General features: G+C 43.0%; 1 pseudogene; it reads left to right on the top strand.

The window, feature by feature from the left end:
* Positions 1-8,259: 8,259 nt before the first annotated feature.
* Positions 8,260-9,297, top strand: LOC101822903 (annotated as a pseudogene).
* The last annotated feature ends 968 nt before the right edge of the window (positions 9,298-10,265 follow it).

Here is a 10,265-nt window from a genome sequence, read left to right as displayed (position 1 = left end):
AATGTCATGCTAATACCACCTTTATTGAGGACCATCTATGTGCTAAGCATGACATGTTATCTATGCATTAGATATCTCATTTAATCCAGGCAACAGCAGTTATGAAGTAGACATCATTTTTGCAAATGAGCAGTATAAGGATATGGATAACCTATTAGTAAGTTGCACAATAAAAGTGAATAACTTCTAATTTTGTCCTTACTATATTTGTACATTGAAAAGAAATTTTCCTCCAGCATCAAGCCATGACACTACATTATATATCTACAAGGCTGTCCCCCAAAGAAAGGCTCCCTGGTGCCAGGGCCAGCTTGAAGCAGATGGCCCCATTTTTTTATTGAAAAACATCCAGCTTCAGGGATCTGAGACAACAATCATATTCCAAGATCTCACACTTGACTGCTGTCTTTTCGAGTAAGATTCTGCCCAACAAGCCTGTCTGCACTTCCTCGCCCACCTCGTCCCCTTTACTGCCAGCAAGCAGCAATAAATAACAGAGGGTTCAAGACATCCAACTGGCTTACCTGCCCCCTATTCCTGATCAGGAATAAGTCAATATTTTTATTTACTGGTTTTTCTCTCCTCCCTGCACTGCTGGTGTCAAAAGAATGTCTTTTCTCATCTCCAAAATAGCATCTGGTCCATTTGAAGCAGGCTAGCAATAGGCTGTCTGCCAGCACCCTCATTTCTTGGCGGATAGAAGGCATTCCCCATCCAATTATCTGAAAGTCTCCTCGACTGATGATTCAGCCAACCTCTTCATCATGAGCTGAACCTAGGTAGCCTAAAGTCACCTTGAGCAGATCAATAATGATGAGTGCTTTAATCTGAACTTGATTCTTGTATCGGTTCTACAAGGTAGGAGTCTCATTCTCATTTAAATAAATGAAGAACTGGAGACTCGGGAAGGGATTTCCCCAAGGTCACACCGCCTGTCACAAAGAAACTGAGATTCATACTTAAATTCCAAATTTATAAACTTGTAAAAAAAATCATGTATTTATTCTGTGTGTATGATAAAGGGGGTAGCATGAGTCAGTTCTCTCCTTCCACTTTTACATGAGTTCTGGGAATCAAATTCAGGTCATCTAGCTTTCGAGGACAAGCACTTTACCCTCTAAGTCACCTCACCAGACCCAAATTCTCATCTTCAGAAGGAAGAGTTGAACATTCACTTACCTCTTGATTTTCCTATGTGTCATAATGAATGCTTGGGAAGGTCTGTGGATTAGAGAACATGGCAGTCCAGGGCATCTACCCTGTGTAATCTGTACTGTGTCTCTTATCCTTTGCCCAAGCTGTTATCTTTGCTTAGGACACCCTTCCCTTCACCTTGAAGCATGCCACAGTTGGACAGCCACAGGTATTGTGGTAGATATAGACATTTTGGAATCTTGACTGTGTTATTTGCATATTTCTGATCTCAGGTGATTTATCCACACCCTTTGAGCATCCTCAGTACCTACCTCACAGTGTTACCCTGAGGATTCAAGTTCAAAGGTCATCTATGGTCCCTAACAGCTAATAGACATTCACTGTTATGACCAGCCCTAACAATTGCTGTTCACCTACCACCATTGCTGGGGTCTCTTCCTGCCTACGCTTCCCTCCCCTATGCCCTGACATTTTATTAATGCCTATTGACTGATATTTAAAATCTATAATCTATAAATAAGTCATTCTAGAACTTATCACACAACACTGTTATAAATGGGTCATGTTCTCTCCACTCTCCCACCCTCCTTAGTCTAGGATATTTCCATGGTCAGAGATTCTGTCTGTCTCTAAATCTCGAATGCCTAGCCCTTAGCCACGTGGGAGGAAGGAACGGAGGAAAAGGAAGCAAAGAGAAGGAAAATGAAAACAAGACACAAGACTGTTTATGAAATACTGCAGCAGAAAAACGCACCCTGTCTCTGTATAGAAGACAGGAGAAGCACCTGGTCTTCTCCCAGCCTCCTTTGCAAATGCTTCCCAATTTCCCCATTGACAAGAGCCCACAAGACAGGAATAACAATGACTGTCTGAATAGGAAGTCTCAGAGGAGTCCCGCACCCAGGGTGCAGACAGGCAAGTGATGAGTGGCAAGTCACAGCTGCAGAAAGGAAAATTCCGTCTGTTAGCCAATGGGGACAGACTGCAGCCCCAGGCCTGGTAACAGTGTGTGTGGTATGGCTGTCTGGTACTCGAGCTCCTCCCACCTCCAGCAACTGCGGTTGCAGCCCCAGCAACAGCTCAGCCTGGCAGGTGATGAAGATAGTTACAGACTCAGAAGGAAAGCAGGCGACTGGCTGAGGCAGTACAGAGCCAGCACCTGAAGACCTGAGCCTTAGGCAGAAGTGCCAGGGATGAGGAGGAGGTCTTTCCCCTGGCTTCCCAGACACCGACCATACCCACCACCAAACATTTAAGAGGCTTTGTAAAATTCCATTTTAATTCCACCATCCTTCCTCCATAGAGGGTAAAGCCACTTCTTAGCAATGAACTCATGATTCTCCTTCTACCTTTCTAGCTCATCCTCTGGCCTCCCTGTCTGTCATACCCCTTTGTTGGTGCTGTTTCCCTATGCTTGAGATATCCTCTAGGCATGTGACTGGGCCATTTTTCCTGAAGCAGATCCCAAGACTGGGGTTTGAGTCAGATAATTTCTTAAATGTGCCATCCAAAGAAGCCCCAGTTGAGGTAATAAATACACGGATATGGAAGGGAACAAAAAAGGTGTGATCATGAGCATGGGCAATTGGCAGCCAGTTCCACTCAGGGACCCTGGTAGACATGGTAGGACTCATTGGGAGGATAGCTCACTAATGGGATTTAAAAATCTCAGTCATATATTCACCAGACTCTATTGAAGATGGTTAAGTGTTGCTCCTGGCAGCATCAACTCCACCCTGAACAACAGCCAGGCACTTCCTTGCACTAGAGCAGGAACTGAACTAGGAAATTACAGGGTACTGGTACAATCTGCTGTCCTTGCCAGTCTAACAACTTCACATTATTCAAGGCCCAGATCAATCTTAAACAAATCTCACAGCTGCATTCTCTGCATTGCCAGAACAAGCTGAACACATTCCTACTGCATATTTTTCCTAATGTGTTGAAGTGACTTTCTGTGTATCTCCTCTCTGGACCATGGGCTCCCCTAAAGCAGAAAATGTGACTTAATTCATTTCATTTCTGTGTCTTACCTCCCAGCACTGCAAGAGGTACTCAATAAATAAGTGTTTCTGGGCACTGGAATTCAGAGGCCCAGAAGTCACCTTGTGAAGTCACCTTGACCGTTACGGAGCAGAGGACTGTAGACAAAGATTCTGAATGTGCTTGGTGCCATCCAGAAGAGCCAGACCTCTACAGACTCACTACAGGCTTCAGGGGAAACTCCACAACTTTGGATATGCTGGCCTAATTCTGCATGGCTCTAATTGCCCCCAGGGTAACTGGGGTGGGTATCCTCAAGCCCTCTACCCAAAGTCAAAGGGAACATTATAATTAAAGGGGGTGGAGCTAGAGAGATGGCTCCGTGTTTAAGAGTACTGACTGCTCTTTATAAGGTCCAGGTTTCAGTTTGCAGCTCATTACAATCTTTAACTCCAGTTTCAGGGGCTCTGCTGCCCTCTTCAAGCCTTAACAGGCACTGCACACACAGGGTGCACATGCATACCTGCAGGCAAAACACTTTTTAATGCCAAGAGATTCCCTTGTGACTCAGTCACTGGCTTCAGGGAACTGAGATCTAATTGCTAGAATTTTCTTTAATTTCCAACTAAGAACTTGTTTGTTTGTTTATTTTTTATAAAATAAGCTTTTGGGTACACTGGGACAGGTTCTGATCTCCATCTTTTGCCCCAGTGAACTCAAACACAACTGTATGATCAGGGTAAGTTGAGAAAATCATTGTTGAAATACTTGTGGGGACAACAGACCTTGGCCAGAGACCCACTTCCCCATCAGCCTGGGACCAGGCAGCTAGCTGTAAGACAATGTTTACTAAAAACAATTCAATGCGCGGGGCAATAAGTTCCTGAAAGGGGATCACCCACGGGATCGCCCTGACCTCGACCTTTTCCAAAGACTAACGGCCTCTGGTGTCAGGGTATATAATAACCAGCCAGAGTAGGAATAAAAGAGAGCTTTCTTGAGGAGCCTTCTGGTCTCTGTGTCATCAATCCCGATACCCTTGCCACATTCTTGGATACAGGCTGCTCAGCCGGCGCAGCAAGATGTGAAAGCGAGGTAAGTGGACAGGGTGGTCCCTTTTGCCAGCCAGGGACGGATGGGGGAAAATAGGGAAAGGAACGATGGGAAATAGTCCCTGGAAGTTTAAATTACAGTATCAAGTAAAAAAGTTACTTGAAGAACAGGGGACTACAATCAAGGCTAAAACCATGGAAGGCTTTTTAAAATGGATTGAATGAGTGAGTCCATGGTTCATTACTGGGGGAGGCTTAAATGTCCCAGATTGGGAGGAGGTTCGCCATGATCTTCAGGGAGCCGGGTGTTAGTGGCATATACCTTTAATCCCAACACTCAGGAGGCAGAGGTAGGTAGGATCCAGGCCATCCTGGTCTATAGAGCAAGTTCCAGGACAGCCTCCAAAATGATAGAGAGAAACCCTATTTCGAGAAAAAAAAAAAAGAAAGAAAAAGGTAAAATAAAAAATCTCCAGCCTCTCGCCCGATCCACTGAGGTCAGGAAAGTAAAGGGGAACTGAGAGATCTAAAAGGCTGGCCAGTAAGTAAGGCTATGAGGATGTATTAAAAAGGGGTACCAAGTTAGGGGTGCCAGATTAAATTTCCAGGCCTTCGCCCAACAAAGGTCAAGAAAGAAAGGGGAACCTGAGAGATCGACCTCAGTTGGAGGGTGGATTGTGTAAATCCTAAGGCTTTTGCCTGTGGGAACATCCTCAGTTGGAGGATGGATTGAAAATGGGTGAAAAACCGGGCGTTGGTGGCACACGCCTTTAATCCCAGCACTCGGGAGGCACAGTTCAAGGTCAGCCTGGTCTACAGAGCAAGTTCCAGGACAGCCTCCAAACAATACAGAGAAACCCTGTCTCGAAAAAAAAAAATGGGTGAATCAAAAAAATTGGTAACAGTAAACAAGGTACTGGTATTAAGTAAAGAAAAAGGAAAGACAAAGGTATATGGAATGGAAAAAAATGTGACTAAAGGACAGCAAAGAATCCCTGAACAAGAGCAAAAAAAAAAAAAAAAGTATATCATGGTCTTAGGAAGACAGCATCATAAAGATGTTGTTCCTGCCTAAAACAGTTTGGAAATGTAATCAGTCAAACATAAAATAAACCAACATTTGGGGAGGGACTAACTGGGGAATTGGCTCAGAAATCCATAAAAGAAGTGAGACAGAAGAGGTTTCTGAAAATAGGCAGTAAAAAGAGGTGGTCTCTACACAGCTAGAATGGGTATTAAGCAGTAGTAATACAAACTGTGGTGCTCACATAACAAGTGGCAGACAATAAATAGAAAACTCAGAAACAAACCCAAGTGTATCCAGATATGGAGTATGGAATAAACATGGCATTTCAAATCAATGACGCCAAAATGATAAAAACAAGAAATATTGTAATAACTGGATAGTTATCTCAGAAGCCAGTTTCCTTGGAAAGAATGTCACTTAGATCCGTTTCTCACATATTATGCCAGAAAATTTCCAGATGGATTAAGACCAAAATAGTAGAAGAAAATAAGAAATTGTATTTTATAACCTTGGAATAAGAAATAGCTGTTTAAGAGTGATAAATTGCAAAAGTCATAAATTGAAAATTTGATAAATTTGACTGATTTTATTTCTCCCTGGAAACAAAAGCTTTCACAAATTCTAGAGGCAGCCAGGCATGATGGCTTATGCTGGTAATCCTAGAACTCAGGAGACTGAAGTGGGAAAGTTGCCACAAGTCTGAAGACAGCTTGAACTATGTAATGAGTTCTAGGCCAGCCTGGGCTGTAGGGTGTTGCCCTGTCTCACAAAACAAAAATACAAAAAGCAGAAGACAAATTTGGGGAAAAAAACAACAACAAAAAAGAAGCTTCCAATCCACACCACAGGCACAGGACAAATTTTCTTAATATACTGAGTTTCTACATTCAACAAAAAGAAAAAAGACCTGTGAGATGTCTCAATGAGTATACACACTTGCTAGACAAATCTTTGGACCTGGGTTTGATTCCCAGAACCCACATGTCTTACTTACGGTTTATATTGCTGAGAAAAGCACTATGACCAAAAGCAGCTTGGAGAGGAAAGTATTTATTTCACCTTACAACATTCAGATCTGACTTATCATTTTGGAACGTCAAGGCGAGAACTCAAGGCAGGAACCTGGAGACAGGAACTGAAGCAGAGGCCACAGAGGGGTCCTGCTGCCTGGTTTGCATTTCATGGTTGGCTCAGCCAAATTCTTATGCACCCTAGGACTGCCAGTTTAGGAATGGTACCACTCACAGTGGGCTAGGCCCTCCTGCACCAATCGTTAATCAAGAAAATGCTCCACAAGCTTGCCTATGGGCCAGCCTTAGGTATTTTCTCAGTTTATGATCCTCCTTCTCAGGTGACCCTAGCCTGTGTTAAGTCAACAACAGCAGAACTAACTAGGATACCATGTAAATAAAAAAGGAGAGGAAAGACTCCACAAATTTGTCCTCTGCTTTCCATTATGCCCTGTGGCATATACAAGTCTCCCAAATACATCTTACACATACACAAATACTGATAATGATGAAGATAATAAAATAAAACTGTTTAAGAATTCTAAGAAAAAAACAACAATGCTAAGGCAAAATAGGCAATGAACATGAAAAAAAGTGAGTACAAATAGCTGCTAAACTTCAGCATAATGAGAGAAATAGATGCTGTGGTTTGCTTACTCCCCTCCCCACAAAGGTCATTGTGTGGCCCGCAGTCTCCAGTGTGACACTGTTCAGGTGATGGATGGAGCTCAACTTTCAGAAGGGATTAATACACCTCTCCAAGGATCCTGTCTTGACACCATCCACCATGAGATCCTCACTAGGAGTTAAACAGGTGGAACAGCCCAATCTAGAATGTTCCACCACCATAAATGAGCTAAAGAAATCTTCTTTCTTTATAAATACTCAGCCTCTGGTGTTTTGTTAATAGCAACAGAGAACAGGCTGTTCTGCTGAATAGCTGGGGGAAATGTCTAAATATCTAAATTTTGTGAAATTCTAAATTTTGTACCCTTTGCCTATATTGCCTAGTTTATTAACCAATCAACCAGGATAAGAAACAAAAGACAGTTTTTAATAATAGTTAAATCCAAGGCCCTAGCTGAAACAGCTGTGAGGAATCCAAGACATCCATGGAAAAAGAAGCAATAAAGGTTGATAGTTAAGAGAGTTCAGAATCAAAACCCGAATGTGGACTTACATATGAAGTGAGCAGTTATGTAGTCTCTGATTTTTCAAGATCCAGAGTCCATTTTGTACTAGGAATGAGAGCTAACTTCATTTCTGTGTCATTCACTGCTTTCATCTGTGCAATGAAAATAATCATAGTGATAACCTCAGGAATTGTTATTTTTGTCCTGAGATTAAATCGGTGAGGGGCAGGGCCAGCAGAGATATCCTAGTGGGTAAAGTGTATGTTGTGTAAGCATCAAGACTTGAGTTTGGATCCTCAGTAGCCACATTTAAGGCAGGCAGTATAACACATGACTGTAAACCAGAGCTCACTGGCTGCAGTAATTTGAATAAGAATGACTTCATAGGCTCATACATTTCAATGCTAGTCATCAGGTAGTGGCACCATTTGAGGATTAGGAGGTGTGGCCTTGTTGGAGTAGGTGTGGCTTTGTTAGAGAAAGTGTGTCACTGCAGGTGGGCCTAAAGGTTTCCAAAGTCCATACCCTGCCCAGTCTTTCCCTCCCTCTCCCTCCCTTTCCCTCCCTCTCCCTCCCTCCCCACTTCCTCTCCCTCCCTCCCTCTCTCCCTCCTCTCCCCTTCCCTCCCTCTCCCTTTCCCTCTCTCCCCTCCCCTTCCCTCCCCTTTCCCCTCCCCCCCTCTCTCTGCCTGTGGATCAGGACATAAAGGCTCTGACTCTGCTCCAAAGCCTGTCTGTGAGTCACCATACTGTGATGCTAATGGACTAAGCCTCTGAAACTGTAAGTAAGACCTCAGTTAAATGCTTCCTTTTATAAGAGAGTTGCTTTGGACTTCCACTCTTGCTTGAGGTGAGAGGATCCCAAGACAAGAGCAGAGGCCCAACTCGGGATTTGAAAAGATGGCCGGGCTGCCAGCAGGATCATCAAGGAAACCCAGCGTTTGCTGGCAGAACCAGATGAGAGCAAAGCCCGTTATTTTCATGTGGCCATTGCTGGCCCCCAGGATTCCCCCTTTGAGGGAGGGACTTTTAAACTTGAACTATTGCTTCCAGAAGAATACCTAATGGCAGCACCTAAAGTACGTTTCATGACCAAAATTTATCATCCTAATGTAGACAAGTGGGGAAGAATATGTTTAGATATTTTGTAAGATAAGTGGTCCCCAGCACTGCGGATCCGCACAGTTCTGCTATCAATCCAGGCTTTGTTAAGTACTCCTAACCCAGATGATCCGTTAGCAAATGATGTAGCTGAGCAGCAGAAGACCAATGAAGCCCAAGCCATAGAAACAGCGAGAGCATGGACTAGGCTATATGCCATGAATAATATTTAAGTCGATCACATCATCAAGTGTACATCACTTCTCCTGTTCTGCCAAGACTCTTCCTTTTTTTATTTGCATTTAATGGACACAGTCTTAGAAACATTACAGAATAAAAGCCCAGGCATCTTCATCTTTGGTGATTACATGCACATTAGCAAATCTATGTCTTGTCCTGATTTACTGTTGTAAAGCATGAGCAAAGACTAGAAGTATCATCTGAGTTGTTATGAAATGTTTAAAAGCAGTGACTCTCTGCTTGGATTCATTTCCCCATCATGGTTTAAGTACAAAGCACTGTGAATGAAGGTAGTTGTCAGGGTTAGCTGCCAGGGGTATAGGTGTTTTTATTTTATTTTTTAGGGGGGAAATAGTTTTATTTTAATTTTATGTTCTCCTTTCCCACTCCCCCTCTAATGGGATCTAACTGCAGTGGTTAAATGCAGCTAACCAGTTTTTTAGAATATGTTCTCTATCCAAGTCTAACTTTAGATGCTGTAGATGGACAAGCTTGATTGTCTGAACCAAAATGGGAACATTAAATAGACATCACAACCCTCACTAATAACATTGTGACTTTGCTGTTAAGTGTAGATTCTCTGCCCCACCCCCAAAAGATGAAGAAAAACGCTTGTGACCATTTTGTATGGCTTGTCTGGAAACATAAGATTTACAGAATTTTCCCAAAGTGATTGTAAGGCTGCATCTGCACTTCCTTGTACTCACAAACCACTTCTTTATCTCAGAAGATGTGTAATAAATAAAAACCTAAGATCCCCTTTTGCTTTTGTTTTCTTTATTTCTCTCAAAGCCTCTGATACCCAAGAATTAACAGATTTTTGTTGGTTTGAACAGAGCTCTCAGGCCCTGACTGCTCCTGGAAAATTCCATTACGGGTCTAAATATACTAATCTATAATTGTGGCTCAATTTGGTTTGCATTTAGAAAGCTCAGTATACGCATTTTGCACCCTGCCTTGACTGATTCACCCCTAGACCTGTCAACAAAGCCATCCCACCCACTCATCACATTCCTGCCAGACCTTAAAAGCAAGCTATAAATAGTACCTGATACCCTGGGCAATCCTCAAGACTAGTGACATCCTATTGCTACCTAAGTCTATCCTGTCCCATAGATCCTGGTTCTCTGTTCTTTGATTGCTACCTCTGGCCCCCTTTCGGTGGTGCTGGTAATGATGATCATTGCTACTGTTTTTAATAGACAGGCTTTGGGATGGGGAGATGGCTCACAGGTAAAGCACTTGCCACACAAGCCTGATGGTTACGGTTCAGATCCTCAGAGAATGTAAAAGCCAGATGTGGTACAACAAGCAAGCATCTGTAATGTACCCCAACCTATAGCCAGGTAGAAGACCATAAGTAGAGGCAGGAGGATCATTAGGAGCTCACAGGCCAGCTAACCCAACAAAGACAACAATAAAGAGGAGAGACCCTGTCTCAAAGTAGAAAGCAAGGACTGACAATGTCCTTTGACATCCATACTCACACTATGTGGTTATAGGTGTGTATAATCACACCCTGTCAGATTTTTAATTCCATTACCTACCTTGCAGTTTCTTTTCTA

The sequence above is a fragment of the Mesocricetus auratus genome, unplaced genomic scaffold (genome assembly GCF_017639785.1).
Source record: "Mesocricetus auratus isolate SY011 unplaced genomic scaffold, BCM_Maur_2.0 Super-Scaffold_100676, whole genome shotgun sequence".
Lineage (NCBI taxonomy): Eukaryota > Metazoa > Chordata > Mammalia > Rodentia > Cricetidae > Mesocricetus > Mesocricetus auratus.
This window is presented reverse-complemented; position numbering and strand designations above follow the sequence as displayed.